The sequence below is a fragment of the Uranotaenia lowii genome, chromosome 2, assembly GCF_029784155.1.
Source record: "Uranotaenia lowii strain MFRU-FL chromosome 2, ASM2978415v1, whole genome shotgun sequence".
NCBI classification, from domain to species: Eukaryota; Metazoa; Arthropoda; class Insecta; order Diptera; family Culicidae; genus Uranotaenia; species Uranotaenia lowii.
Window position 1 is genome coordinate 291,329,640 of NC_073692.1, and position 15,854 is coordinate 291,345,493.

Below are 15,854 nucleotides of genomic sequence, written 5' to 3' on the forward strand. Positions count from 1 at the left end.
AAGAGTGAAAATAGCAGAAATTCCGAACCCTCCGGGATTACTCGGGTGGAAAATCGAACTTGGGTTTTTTTAAGTTCGGTTGAGACGCCGTAATAGATGGGTGCATGTGGAAAATCAAGGGAGCATAGCGCACGTTTTTTTTTTTGGGTAGGACGAAATCAACAGTGCTGTAATTAGGTGCTGCCCTTAATCCTTGTATTAGTCCCTATCGAATTACTGTGTGTACTGGCTATTTTTGTTTTGGTGCTGCGGGGGTTTCGAATTTATGTGAGCTTAATAGCTGCTCGTTCTTTAGATTGGAGGATCGAGTTACATTTTTTGTGCTGTGTAGAGAACTTGCTCTGAGATTGGAGACTGAGGACCACCAAGAGATAAATTAGAGATGACATTTTTTTTCGTTCAAGACGTCCTTGTATTCAACTCAAACTGCAACAGAAGGTATTCGGCGGGAATTGGACCTACAAAATTGTTGAAAGTTGAGCCGGTAAGGGAAACATTGGGAAAACCGTTGCACTTTAAATTTTGCACAGTGAGGTGTTTTATTGTACTTGAACTTTTGAAGGACACCACCCGCCATAAATCAACTGAGCCAATTGCTGGTCCCGGGCCATTAAACAGTGCATTTTCGTCACAGCAATTCGTCATGAAGTTGGGCCGATACGGTACGAAAATCAACACCATTATGGTCGACCCCTTCGAGAAACCCGTCCCGGGGACTGATTTACTGCCTGCAATGATCCTACAATACATGTACGGAATCTCGAACTGGCATGTTGTTGTCGTCGTCGTAGTTGGATGCAACCATAAAATGCAACGGTGCGAAGATGAAATTCTAGAAGACCTGCCAACAACGACAGCGGCTTTTCTCTTTGGAACTATTCCACTCTAGTAGGTTCTCCGCATTCCGAAACGGAGGAAGAAATTTAAATTATTTTATAACCCCCCCAATAGACATCGACAGCACACCAGCCAACGGTGATGGAATTGCTACTTAAATCGATGTTTCGACAAAGCCCCTGACTTCTTCGCGGAAGGTCATCTGGTGGGGGTCCGCTGATGAAGCCATTCGTCCGTCAGCTTTGATTGCCTCCAATGCCACCCAAGGGCAGAGCAGGCTGCAATTCGATTTACAACGGTCGCCTTGTAATTCTCCGAACTACGATATGTCTCTATTTCCACATCTAGCAACAACAAGCACTGAAAAGGCCAGCCTCATCGGTGATGAATCTGGTCGACGTCCGACCTAAGTCAGGGAGAAGAAGAATAACAATCGGCGCAGAAAAAATAGGAACATCGTTGGCGGTCCCCGGGATGGCGGCAATCACCGCTCAACATCTTGATTAATGAAATAAATCATTTGCGAGAGACATTCTTCAGCATCAGAGTCAGTTCTCAGTTCGGTTTTATGGTGGCCCCACAAATCCGAGGGGACTCGAGAGGAAGTTTGCATTGTGTGAGAGTTGCTAGGCCAAGCCATATAAATCCTCCGTCGTCGATGCCGATCATGTTGATTGGGGAGTAGCAACAACGATGTGGCAAAGGTGCGGAATGATATTAATTTCTTATTTATTGCTCCTATAATGTCTCAATCAGCGAACGACTGAACCGTCACTCGTCGGACCAAGCTTAGCAGCAGCTAGAGCTGGCGTCATCATCGTTCTCCGGAATCATCACATTACTGATCATGATGATGGTGAGGAGGAGACAGCATAAGGTGTAGGCAAACAATAAGGAAGGTGCTCAACACACAATTTGCACGAGATAATCTCGTGAAGATGCGCGCGAAAACAGCACTCTTCTACGAGAAGTTCCACTCCAAGGAACAGGCAGCAGCATCATAAACGGGCTGACCGCTAGACTGAGTCGATTTGGGGTCATTTTTGAATTTCTTAAGCCCTGGGGTCTTAAAAGTTTCCTTTTGGTTTAAAACTTATTCATGATTTTTTGCAGATTTTTTAAGTAACGTTTGTATGAGTAAATTTTGAACAACTTTTTCGAAGACCGTAATTTTGTATCTTTTTAAACATAAACGTTATAAGGTGTGGAATGGGGGCATCTCTTTTGGCACTAAAAAGAAATAAATTCAAATGACATCACTGCTGGGTGCCTAACAAGATATTGCATGATGACTACTTTTCATGCAATACTTGCACCAGCAGTGATGTCAATTGAATTTATTACTTTTCATCGCCAAAAGACATACCCCTGTTAAAGACATTATAAGTTTTTTGTGTATTAAGGTACGAAGTTGCGGCTTTCGACAAAGTTGTTAAATAAGCGGAAAATTTCCTTTTGACAATTTATAAATTGGCACAAAAACAGCAAGCAGGCGGTTCCACAGAAGAAACAAAAATGATGTTGATTTTTCCGTACAAAATATTTAATTTTCTCATACAAACATAAAAGTTCAAATTTACTCATGTAAACGTTACTTACAGTTTCTGCAAAAAAATCATTGGCGAGTTTTGAACCAAAAGGAAGCTTTTTAGGCGTCAGGGTTTTAGAAATCCAAAAATGACCACAAATCGACTCAGTCTACTGACCACACCAGGCCGTCGAGATGAAGAAGCTACGTGTAATACGCGGTCCTCACGACACGTACGATTTAGTAGTGGCAATGAGATGCGAAAATACTTGGCATTTTATGGAGACATTATCCATTCCTTTCCTCGTTTTATTATTATCATTATGTGCCATTTCTGTCCCAGCAGTTTTCGCTCCTTGGACAAAATTCTCCCTGTAATGTTGAAATTTATAATGAGAATTATTTCAGTACTTATTCGATTTTTTTATTCATCAGTTGGTGTTGATTTAACTAAGCCGTCAGTCATGAGAGGGGATTGATGAGAACTCTTCAAATTTTGAGAAGTCCAACAGCTTCATCAGAAAAGCTTTGAATATTTGAAGCAAAAGTAAGTGGAATCTAATTTAATAAAAAAGTATGGTTTAATGCTATGTTTGCATTTATTTTTTTATCAACATTGGAACATAAACAAGTTTTGATATAACGAGATGGTTTATTAAACTGTATGCCCTCTCTTTCTATTTAGATAAGGAGAATCCCTTACAAAAACAACAAAAAAATATGACACTATTTACATATTATGGTTTTTTTTCCTGAAAGTTGGTATACACGCTAGTTTTGACACTATTATATAAGTCGTGTTCACGAAAGAAAGTGGCACCTATCTATAGATATACAAAAAAAAATTGTATGAGGCTCCCATCTCATCTTCCTATCTCACTCAATTGAAGAAGAGTAGGATCACAAATAATAATAGAAACATTACTCATATCAAAAGACAATCACATACCAAATTCAGTACCTTTCGACTGATTAACTCTCGACATCTTAAAGAAAACTGTGGTGGCTCCTCCTCTCTTCCTATGGAGGATCAGGGAGGAGTCTCAAACAATCAGGGAGTCATTTTCCGTATCCAAATATCCTCCCATGCCAAATTTAGTTCCAATTGCTCGATTTTTTCTCCAGTTACGCAAAATATTGTATGGGAACCCCCTCCTCCTTTCTGTTTCTCATCTATCTTGGGGACATTTCGTTCACCCAAATACCCTCGCATCCCAAATTCAATTCCCCTCCCTTGAACAGTTATCGCGTATTGTAAAACATTGTATGGTTCCCCTCTCAAATTTCTATCATTCCAATGCGATTCGGAAGGAGTCCTAAACAATCATAGAACCTTTTCCCATATCCAAATTTACTCCCATGCTAATTTGGTTCCATTTGCTTGAATAGTTATCATATAAGGCAATGAAAAATGTAGGGAAGCCCTCTTCCCTCTTTATTTCTCCTCACTCAAAGAAAAGAAGGGTCTGAAATATTTATGAAACATTTTTCGTATCAAAATTCCCTCACATGCTAAATCTGGTTCCATTTGCTTCATTAATTTCGAGTTCTGTAAAAAAAATAGTAAGAGAGCCCTCCTCCACCTTTCCTATTTCCCCTTTGAAAAAGGGGTGGGATACCAAATATTCATAGAAATATTTCACGTGCTTTCATCTCGTCGTATGAAAAATCTCGTCGGTTATTGTGACCAACGTGAAAAAGGGCAGAGCTCTTCAAGCTCTGAGGTTTTCAGGGTTGCTAGCAAACCGGGAATACCGTGAAAAAACTTTGGAATTTTATCTCATCACTGGAAAACCGGGAAAAAAACGAGAATTGCGGTACATCACTGGGAAAATTGTCATGTTAGAAAATTTTCTGCAGAATTTCAAATATATTTAAATTTTTTTTAATTTAAGAGAATTACTTCCAAAACGCCAAAACGTTTGGTAACTCAATGACACAATGTTTGTATAATTTGGTCCAGTGGTTTCTGATAGATATTTAGAGTATCGAATTTCAGTGTTTCTCGGCGTAGATTTCTAACCTTTTATGTTGTCTAGTTTCCGACTACCAGTTTTAGTCATCGGCGTCAAATGATTAATTGTTCTATACCTACACATTTCATGCAAAAAGCAGGGCTAGAAGTTGGTCACTTTTTACTAAATTTGTCACTTTTTCTAAGCTTTTTCTAATTTTTTTTTAAATTTGGTCACTAAAGTAACTATTTTTATAATTTTCTAACAAATGAATACATTAAATTTTCAAAAATGTGCTTCTGATTTTTTTTTTCAAAATTCCATTTTATCTTTATCTTTATTGGAGGGAAATAAAACCATATAAGTTGTAATTCAATCCAACAACTCATATGCGCCTAAAACCCTCATCTTTTGCATCAACATATTACAATTCTAATCCAAATGATACATCGAGTATCAACACACTTTACAATCTAGCAATATTTTGTACATTTAATCTTAGGCCTAGATTAAGCTTTTCCAAAACTCTCAGCGAAATAACATTTCAATGTGCTGCGAAATAAAAAAAAATAATCAAAAACTGATGATACGCGGTTAACGTTCTAAATATTCTAACAAGTGATGCATTTTGACCGCAATTTGTGAAGGCGTATGATGCGACCAGGAAGGACCGAGAAAGATTATTCCTATTTTCAAGATTCATGGATTATTGAATCGTAACAAATGTTTATATATCGTCTTATTCTGAAAAATATTGTTTCATTTTTCTTTCATTTTAAATTCGTTTTAGGTGTTTTACAGCACAGAAAATAGCTAAAAATGTAAAATAAAATCAAGACAATATGGGCTGGTTAGACAAATTATTTATGAGTTGTTTTGAGGTCTAATTTTTTTTTTTGTTCTGGCTCAAAACGCATTCACTTTCTTGTAATTTGTAACTAAATGAAAAGTTAAGGTCTTCGACAAACTTGTTCATAAGAAAAAAAATTAATTAAAGAATTTATAAATTGACACAAAAACGATAAAATGCTTTCCGTAGTTAAAAGAAAGTTAATATTTGTTTTTCGAAATCAAATTTCAAACTTTTGTATACAAACCTAAAAGTTAAGATCTACTCACGATGAGTTTCTGAACCAAAATGAAATATTTTAGACCTCAGGTCCTTAGTAATAAATAAAGACTCAAAATGGACCCAGTCTGATGCCTGCCTTGTAGTACCATGTGATAAACTTTTGTTTTGCTGGCAGGAGCTCATAAATGCTCATAAAAAACTGTTTTTAAATTTCATTTTTACAAAAAAAAAAAAAAGAATGATAAATTGCTCATTCAATCTATTGGTTGAAATTTGTTAAGTCTCTTTTGATGACATTTTTGACTTATTTTTTTCCGGAAATTTAACACCATGGCCATTCTCCTCAAATTTTTTTGACTTGATGTGGTCACTTATTTTTCCCTAATTTCGTGTGAAAGTAACTATTTTCCCCTACTTTTTTGCCTTATGGTCGCTTGTAGTCCTGAAAGAGCAAATATTTTGCGTGAGACATTTAAGCTGAGTTACATTTGTTGTTGTTGGTCTTATTGTAAAAATCCTGTCGAAATCTGAGGTCTCTACTCTGATACAAAATAATATCTTAGATTCAAAAGATTGAAGTTCAGCACTGTCGAATTTAAATATTTTCACGAATCTGAAGTTTTAATGTCTAGGGCACTACTGAAGTTATTCATTGTTTTGTATGAACAAAAATTTTTTTTTTCTACAACATATCTTTGGATTTATATTAAAACATAAATACCATTCAAGTTGACAAGATGATTTAATATTATATTTCGATGTATTTTCTACATACTTCTATACAAGCTGTACACAATGTTTCTCCTACAATTCTGTACAAATTTTAGAAAAACTGGAATTTTCTTTGTGGCTCAAAAAACCTTAAAACAGTGAAAATTTGAAAATCGAATAAGCCGAACTTGTTCTTGCCAAATTGTTGAATTAATCATAGATGCATTTCGTCTGATTCGTTCTAAAAATTTATGAAAAACTGTCAATTTGATACGAAAAGGCTACGTGTAAAAGAACAGGAAACAATTGTTATAAATTCTAAAGCTTTATATTAATGTTTTTTACCATGATTATATACTCAAAACGAGTATAACAAATACCGAGAAAATCATCATATCCGGGGAAAACTTTGGAATTTCAATACAAAAAATCGCTAGCAACCCTGGATTTTCCAATTTTTTGCAGTGAAGATTGTGTGCAAGATTGTTGCATGCAAACTTCTATTCAAGTTGTACCATTTTATTGAAAATTTGGATGTTTTTTTTTATCATGCGAAGCGTTTAAAAAAACTGAAAGATTTTGGAAAAATGTCTGGAAAAGTCGACACCCAAGTTTGTATGTAGCATTACCCATGCAAACTATCTTTCAAACACTTTTTTACTCCTTATCCTAACCATTTCCTGCCATGACACCATGAGAATTTTGAATTTTGATTGTTTTTCTAGAAAAAGTTTGTCCAAACCCAAAAGTCTGGAATTGTTGTGAAAAAGCAAACGCCTGGAAGTCTGGAAACCTAAAAGAATGTCTGACGGAAGTCCAAAAAGTCTGCAGGACCCAGACTAAATCTGGAAGGTTGAATATCCCGAATAACGCTCGATTGACATACTCAAAGACATTTAAGAGCCGAGTTCTGTAACACACCGGTTAAAAAAATACAATTCGCAAGCACTCGATTGTGGAGATCGAATTCAATAGGATGAAAAAGTCGTAATCTCATGTTACGAATATTAAAAATTGAGGATCTTAACCCTAATCCGCTCTCAAATGTCAATATTACACTATTGGCAGTTTGGCGGCTTGTAACTTTATTCGAATGCATTCAAATAAAAAAAAAATCTTCGCAGAACCTCAATGAATTCTTGAAATCTTCAATTTTGCGTCATTACTGTTTTATGGAAGCACCCTGAGCCCATGAAAAAACTCCTTATACAGACCTTGAGTGTCAATTTGACACTCCTCGCTTAAAACCGCTATATCTCTCAAGCGATTTTTACGAAATTTATAGTTTTGGAATCCTCGTAATGTAACTGAAATATGTCTCTCAGACATTATTCACCTCTAAAACTTTAGGTTTCCGTTATTTAAAGTCTAAGAAAAAAATCCGAAAAACATGCTTCGGAAAAAGACTGTAGATCAACTACGGAATGATCAAACAAAAATTCACTTAGTGTCTAAGAAAGCTGAAGTTAGAAGCTTGTTAAAATCGGTTGTGAAACAAGAGAGATGAATTACTTTTAGCCAGGAGTGTTAAATTGTTACTCCAGGGATTGTAACGGGTAAAAATTTCAGGGACGGATGAGGGTTTTATAACTTTGAACTAGATCTAAATATTTTCAGATATAGATTTCAATATAAAATCAGTTAAACCAGTTAATTTCCAAACTATCTTTTTTAAGTTACACCCGAACATAACTTCGCTAGGAACTTGTTCCGTTTTAAAAACTGGTTCAATTTCGAGTCTCTAAGTATTGATTTTCCTAACCACAAACGATCGTGGTGCTGTTGTTGTATCTCAATTACCGGCTTCATTTATCAAAATCCCCAGAGCCAAAGAGGAAAACTATCTCAAAATTCCTAAGCTATTATACGTTCGCAAGGTTGGGGTTCGTTTTCTGAAAGCGCTGAGTTTAAGCCTACCAGAGAGGCGAGACGCCTTTACAAAACAGCGCGCCTTAGCCAAAAGCTTAAAGCCCGATGATTTATTGCACATTCTGTAAAAGGCTTAAGCCTTCGCAGCAGAAAAAAAACCCAGCCAACCACAAACACGGTCTAATACCCCCGAAAATAATGGACCTAGTCTGCTCCGTTCCAGCGCTTCCACCTCCTCAAGTCGGATCGTTTCGGTTTCGGTCAAGCCCAGCATCCTTTGCCAAAGCTTTGCGCTGGTGGCTAATCGCGTAGGAACACCCAAAAAAAAGACATTATTATACGAGAGATCTCTTTATATTTTTCGGGTTTCCAAGCCTCCCCCGCATCCGCTGTTCGGAGCAGGACTGCCATGGGTGGCCCAATCGCATCACCTACGCCGGCAGGAGATACAACCAGAATAAGAGATCAGCCAAACGCGAGCACGCGCACTCGTTCAATCTTCGCGCGCGGGATCACCCACCACCACACAACGAGAATGCGCCATCGTCGTCTGTGAACGGCATTTTTATGTTAATTGACTAAGCATGTTAATATTTATAAACGATCTTTCACTCTCCGCGCGCGCGTTGTCGCTTAGCTCCAAATGTTGAATGCGCAACCAAGAATCGGTTTCTTATTACCCTGGTCTAGGAAATTGTTCCACGTATAGATCCCACCGAAAGTGTCTTATTTATGGTTGGAGGGAGAAAAAAAACTTCTGATAGTGTCTTTTTGGTTCTGCCCTGTCTTAGTCGTAGGCCGCCTACAAAGATTTCCGTTCCTGCAGCATCCAGCATTGCCCACATCAAGGTAATCATCCATAGAGTGAGAGTGTTAAAGATCTTCTTCATCCCTCCCTTGGATGTTCGGTCGGTATCGGATGGAAATATTCCCCTAGGACCCGGCATAGGACGATGGCTTCATTACTGGAAGAGGGAAGACAGGCAGGCAGGCAGATAGAGAAAATTAAACCGAACTGGTCAGGTGGTCGTTTCCGAGTGAGTCCCAGGAACGCAAAAGCAATGAGAAACATTGCAGAGGAGAAGAAAACAGAAGATTGCTCCGAGCACTTTTCAGCCATCATTGCTTCGGCTTAACCTCGGCTTCCCTGAAATTGTGTCAAATTCTAGGAAATTAAGACAATTTATACACTTTACCTAGCAATTAGTTTTTCTCGTTATTCAAGTCTCCTTCGTGAGGCAGGTCTGTGTTGCCCTCTGTACTTTTGCGATTCCGACCCGACTCTCAGTCGAGGATTTTCCTCGTGGCATTTGGTCGTTTTCTTTTTTCGAAAACAGAGTCATCAACAATCAGGTCAGATTCGCTACGGATATGTTTTGTGCGTGCGTATAAAATTATGATTGAAGCGGCAGCAGACGGCGAGAAAATCTACTGAAGGGAGAGACGATCCTCCAACGACGAGGTCATCCGGCTTTAGAAGATCGAGCGAGATACCGTCGCCGCCCGCTGAGCCACCTAAGCAAAACAATTTACGAACGTTTCAAACTGGGTCTTCCATCAGCATAACGTCAATCATCATCTAGAGAGCATTAATTAAGATTTTCTCCGCTGCAACTAGTCAACTGCCCATTGATACATCTGCTTCTGGTCGTTCTAAACGAAGCTGCATTTCGTAAATGTTTAAAAAAAAATGGTTTCGAAACTTTAGAACCCTCCTCAAGGCAATTTCGAAACGACCTACTAAGTTTTTTTTCCAAATCGAACCCAATCAATAACACCTGCCTCCGTTTCGGCTGTGGTTGATTAGTTACTCTGGAAGATGGAAACCGAAAATTTGGACCAAAAAATGAAAACGAAAACCCATCCTCAGCCCAACCCAACTTTTTTGCGAGAGCCAAATGTTTTTTTTACCACACACGGGATTCGATTCAAGCGCCTAAAAATTTTTTCCGACATTCCGAACCCACAGAAGGTTTTCGAACGATTTCAGTACACCCGGGTTTTCGCTTTTTGTTTTCTTTGGAATTTTGCTACCCCAGCATGGTTGCCAGCTAAAGAATGTTGATTATGGTTCCGGATTTAGACTTTATGTGGTCTGGTCAGTTGTTCGATTCACTTAACACACAAATTTGAAGAGTGTAGTGCAATGAATCGTAAGTAACTTTTTTTTGCTAAACTTTGCTTGAATTTTCGTAGCTCGTATAAAGGGTGTCCGCGATGAAATTGCCACACACAAAATCAATTCGCAAAATTTGAGATTTCATCCGATTGCCATCAAATTTCCAGGGATTGAAAAATAACTTTTAAACTTCATTACTCATTACTCGTATTTAATTTACAGTCCATACGCCAATGCCCGCACCTTGACCTTAACTCCGGCCATAAGATTCTGCACTTCTGCATTTCTTCAGTTCCTCGACGTCTTCACTACCTTAGGTCGTTTAAGAAGGTGTTGCTTCATAATCGTCCAGTACTTCTCGATGGGGCGGAGCTCCGGAGTTATTGTCCGCATACCACTTCAGCACGTCCTTGGGGTAGTGGCATGAGGCCAAATCCGGCCAGAAGATTGTTGGGACGTTATGGGCCTTTCAGGAAAGGAAGCAGCCGCTTCTGGAGGCACTCTTTCAGGTATTTACACCTGTCTGTTCATCGTGTCCTGGGTCACGAAAGGTGCACTTCGCTTCCCGCACGTGCAGATGACTTGCCAAACCAGGAATTTATTCGCAAATTTAGACATCTTCTGAATGCGGACATGCTGCGGAACGCTGAACTTATCCTTGGCCGTGAAAAACAGGTTGCCGGGGATCTACTTGAAGTCGGCCTTCACATATGTTTCGTTGTCAATTATGCAGCATTCAACTTTCGCCAGCATGTTGAGGTACAACTGCCTGGCACGGGTTTTGGCGGACTTGTTTTGCTTCTCGTCGCGATTAGGGGCCTTTTGTACCTTGAACGTTCGAATCCCAGCCTTAGTTTTGGTCTTCTGGACAAAACTTCGGCTTAGGTGCAGCTTATTACCCACATCGGCGTTTGGGTTTCGGTTGAGAGCCAAAACTACGCGGTTATGATTTTTGGTGTTGTACGGAATACTTTTTCCTACACTTCTTGTCTTCTGATCGGTGGCAATCATTCCTCGAACCGCTTAATCAATCACTCGTGACACCGTGGAATTCGCGGTTTCCAACGTTTAAGCGATGGAACGATGCGAGAGATCCTTTTTCTCGTGATGAATGCGCAAGATTTTTCACGCACGAGCTGTTCTGTCGACTCCATTTTAGCGAGTTTTAATCACAGGAATTTAAAACTTTCAGAATGTAAACAATGCACTATGAACTTAATCCACCCAAATTTTCATTAAATTCTACCAAACGGTTAAAAAGTTAAAGCAATTTCATAGTGTGGCAATTTCATCGTGGACACCCTTTAGGAGGATTATAAATTTTTTATAGCACTCTTGAAATATTTTAGGGAAAATCTGTGTCTGAGCAATATCTGGATGAAGGGTCAAAAGTCTGTGTATTACAGACAAATCAGGGCACCTGGCAACCCGGATCCAAGGGAAAAAAACTCAAAAAAGCTGTCGATATAGAACAAAAAAAAACAGATCGGAAAGCAAAAACATAACCTAGAATCAGCTCCGAGACTAATGTATTTCGAGCCTCCTGTCCTGTCAGGGGTCCTGGTGCAACCGGAAGAAAAAAGCAGGGCGGACAAAAAATCCCTCCCCGGAGCCGAAGGCGAAGGGAGTCGAAGAATGGAAAAAAAATACGAAAAAACAAAAGATGACGATCCTCTACCGCACAGAGCCTGACGCTACGTGATCATTTTTCCTCGAAGTTTGTATTCGTTTTTGTTCGTGCTCCGCCAGCCGACCAGGACTGGATTGGTTGTTTTGTTGTCGATCGCTGCTGCTGCTGCTGACTGACTGACGCTGGCTGGGTGGGTTATCTGGTGGGTCGTCGGCAGTCCGGCGGCACGACCACCTTTAAATTATGTTCCGATAATTTCTTAATATAATTTCTTTGGCCGGGCTGCAAAACGGGCCGAGAGGCGGAGAGGTCTTAAACGAAGCAGCAAGAAAACCGCAATACCACCACCCTACACCTACCCTACTGAATTCCGGAATGATCTTTCCCGAGGAGAATTCGAGACTCAGTCAGACCCCAGCCAGTCGTCATTAGTTCCGTTGTTGTGCGTGGTTTGCGTGCTCGGGGTTGCTTATTCAAACGTTTTGAGCCGTGGAAACGAGAGAACGAAAACAGTCGAATATCGATGGATGGGTCTCAAAAAGAGGGGAGAAAAACAGTCGAACGACTGACGAGGAGCTCCTTCCTGGCTGGCGTCTCATAATTTTCGGTATTATAATTATGTTGTTTCCCCTCCGGGCGGATGTCTCTATTATAACCAAAAGGTAGAGGCCGCGTGTGTGGCTTTCGAAAACATCAGGGAGCGGTACGATCATCCATGGGTCTGAGGATTATTTATGTTTACCCTGAAATTTAACGCTAATGATCGTCAAAATCAGTTTTATGCTACGGGCAGAAGTTAAAGGAACGAGCATAGAACCGCACATTTGAAGATAAATTCGTTTGATGTCTTCTAGCTGAGCGCTTAGAATCGCTTAATTAAAACGAGATGATGCTCGTCTTCGTAGACGATTTGCCGTTCTCAGACGGCATACGAGAATGATCACTTAAAAGTGAAACAGTACGATTACGAAGTTGGGAACTTCGTGTATGCGTATTCTTGTTGAACAACATACTACTTCAAAAATCCAGACAAAAACGTCTTAACTAAACTCAGTGTTAGTCATTCAATCATGGCGGCAGAGCTGATGGTGGAGATCGATCGATAGAAGCAGATCACACGTGCTTTCGTCGTTTGTATGGAGCGTGATTTCCGCAAAAGCATCGATGACGCGCCAATTCATAAACTGCTGACTCGGTTGATGTTTACGATATTGCGCCATTTCTTGTTGCCGTCTTTCGTGGACCAACTTTAGAAACGATACCGCACCGGACCCGGCCAAGATCGCCCGTATACTCATTCGATCGGATCCAGCGACCCTGGGTACAATTTCATGAAGATTAATCGAATTTAAGAAAGTACCGTGTGGAAGCCACAGAGAAAAGGGAAATAAAGACATAACTATAAATAAAATTCCTTCGGTTCTCCGCTTTGTTACACAGTTTCTCGGATATCGAAGTGCCGCAGTGCCCGAGGGCCAATTCTCTGGAAGCTCTTCAGCCGTTACGCGATCTCTTGTACGCCTCTGCCGGCTGCCGTCCAAGAAAGCGTATGTGAGGTGTGCAGCGCGGCGCGCACGATGGAAAATATAAATAAACAACATATCAAACTTTTTACGCGACGACCCGCGTCCGTCGACCGACTCTCGAGATTGCGGCGCACCGTGACACGCTTTAGTGTTACGCGCCCTCATTCGCCGTTGACGAACGGTGGTAGGACTAAGGTCAACGAAATTTGAACCCGGAGCGATCCGGGATGGAATAAATCTGCCCGTTTTTCTGTTCGCCACCTGCTTCTCACAAGGTTGTCCGGCCATAGTTCCGCGTCTTATCTGCTGGGATATATCAGTTTCGTTTTGGGGTTCGTTAGATATAAATCACAGATTACGATCGCGCGGGATCCAACTTCCAGCAGCATTATTCGTCGTCACGTGATCACCGGGGACAAGGGTTAACCCATTTCCGTTCCCACAGCTGGTATGGATCTAGTCTCCCTCCGCCCCTACCGAGGTTCCACCAGAAGAAGGTAGCCGGTGGAGCAACCCCTCGACATACCAAATTTTACGATCGTAACCTGTCATTACTTATGCACACGTAATTGTCGTTCATTTTCTCTTTTCATTCACACGCATACGCATACTGGGAATATCGGCCCAGGTCTCGAATACGAAGACGACGAACGTCTGTCCCAAGAGCTCTTTATCCCGCCCTGGTTGTCGCGGCGCGACCGTAATGAATGATAATTATCAATAAACTGATTTATTATCCTCGGGAACATCATCATTTACCCTATACGCTGACATCGCATCGGAAGGACCCAGGAGCCGGTATGATGGTTCCATATATTTTAGCTTTAGCTTTAGTCTTCCCAAGCGGATCGACCGATCCCAGCTTATGACCAACAAGCAACAATTAAGTTATCTCTGCTCTGCTGAAGGAAGCGTGTTGTTGAAAAGCATCCCTTCCGGTACAGCTTAACCTTCCCATGCCGTTCGGGTCAATATGACCCGAAGCACACATTTAAAATCTCTTTATCATCATTCCAATATACTGAAGAACTTGGAATTTTGACAGACCAAGTATGTTCTATGAAAATAAAGATCAAATTAACGTCAAAAAATTGAAATTTGAGTTTTGAAAATCGGTTCATTGGGAAATGAAATACAGCTAAGCAAAGCAAAAATTGGATATCGTTTTTTAAAGATAGAATTTTTTTCTACCGGAAGATCTGAGATAGCGGTCAAAACTTTCATTGGACCCCAACATATCTATACACTGTCGGATAGATGGATTCTTGACGATTTCAAACATCAATGAAACACTTAAATACAGAAAAGCTGTCAAAAGTAATGGGCATTTTAAAAATAAAATTGATTTTTCGGACTTTTTACTTTCTGAACCAGTTTCTGATAACTTGGTAATACATATCGACTTTATTTTAAAATTTTGAGTAATAAGAACAAATTACCTACACAATGAATATAATATCATCAAAATCGGTTTACATTTACAGCCAGGAGAACGAAATCAAACTACAACTCAAATTTCCCCGAAACGGATATTTTGCGAACGGCATGGGAAGGTTAAATGAGCTTAGGTAGTTGGGATGCTGTTGTGCCATTGCATCTTTGTAAACTTAATCTCCCGTGTCGTCGATGATTGATGCGGATTTCCGTTTCGGATCTCTCGAGGGACAAGGTTGGAAAAATAGTTATGACAGGTTCATTAAGAATTTTGTGATTTGAAATGGGTCATTTCCTCAAAAATAATTTAAATTAGGAACCCAAAACCATTCTCAATACTCCCGTAGCATTTCTTGCTTGTTAGGAAAAGGTTGAAAATTGTGAAACGGACTGGGTCCAAAGTTAATTTTTACACAAGTGTCAATTATAGTTTAAAGAATACCTCTAGCATGGTTGGTCGGAAAACAGAACTGTTTTCAGTTCGGCTTCCGAGTATAATCCTCTTTTGCTGGTCGTGCTCTATTCGTTATCTGAGTTTACGCGAGCTGTAAGCAGTGATGTCAACCTTTCAGATTTTTTTGGATCTTCCAGACTTTTTGGACTTTTGCCAGACATTTTTTTTAGGTTTCCAGACTTCCAGACTTTTATCATTTCCTCCAGACATTTCCAGACTTTTGAGTTTCGACATAAATTTTAAGACAAAACAGTCAAAATTCAAAATTTTCGTTGCAAAATGTTAGGAAAATATTCGAATTAGTAATTTAAGAGAGAGGAATACCACGAAGATGGTAGTAAAATAGGAAGCTAAGCATAAAACGTAGTACCGCCGACACCACCGCAATGGTCTCAGGCATTGATAGTGTACATAATGTATGATTATTATCAAGTAATAAGTGTTATACCCCAAAAATGCAATATTACGATCTGACGACCAAAAAAAACTCATCTCCTAAAAGTTTGCCATCCAGACTTTTCCAGACATTTTTTCAAAGTCTTCCAGAAATTTCTGAAAAATAGTTGGCATCACTGGCTGTAAGCGACTCGGACGGTAAGCAGAGTTCCCAACTGTTTTTTCATAAAAGTCTGGAAGATTTTGAAAAAATTTCTGGAAAAGTCTGGATAGCGATCTTCGTAGATGGTGCCCTATTTTTTATCGTCAGATCTAAATTATGC

At 39.8% G+C, this 15,854-nt stretch overlaps 1 protein-coding gene across 1 annotated transcript in view; it reads right to left on the reverse strand.

Moving 5' to 3' along the window:
• The window catches only part of LOC129741522 (protein patched), a 43,893-nt gene that overhangs the window by 6,476 nt on the left and 21,563 nt on the right, over positions 1–15,854 (reverse strand). The gene's annotated exons all lie outside the window — the stretch shown is intronic.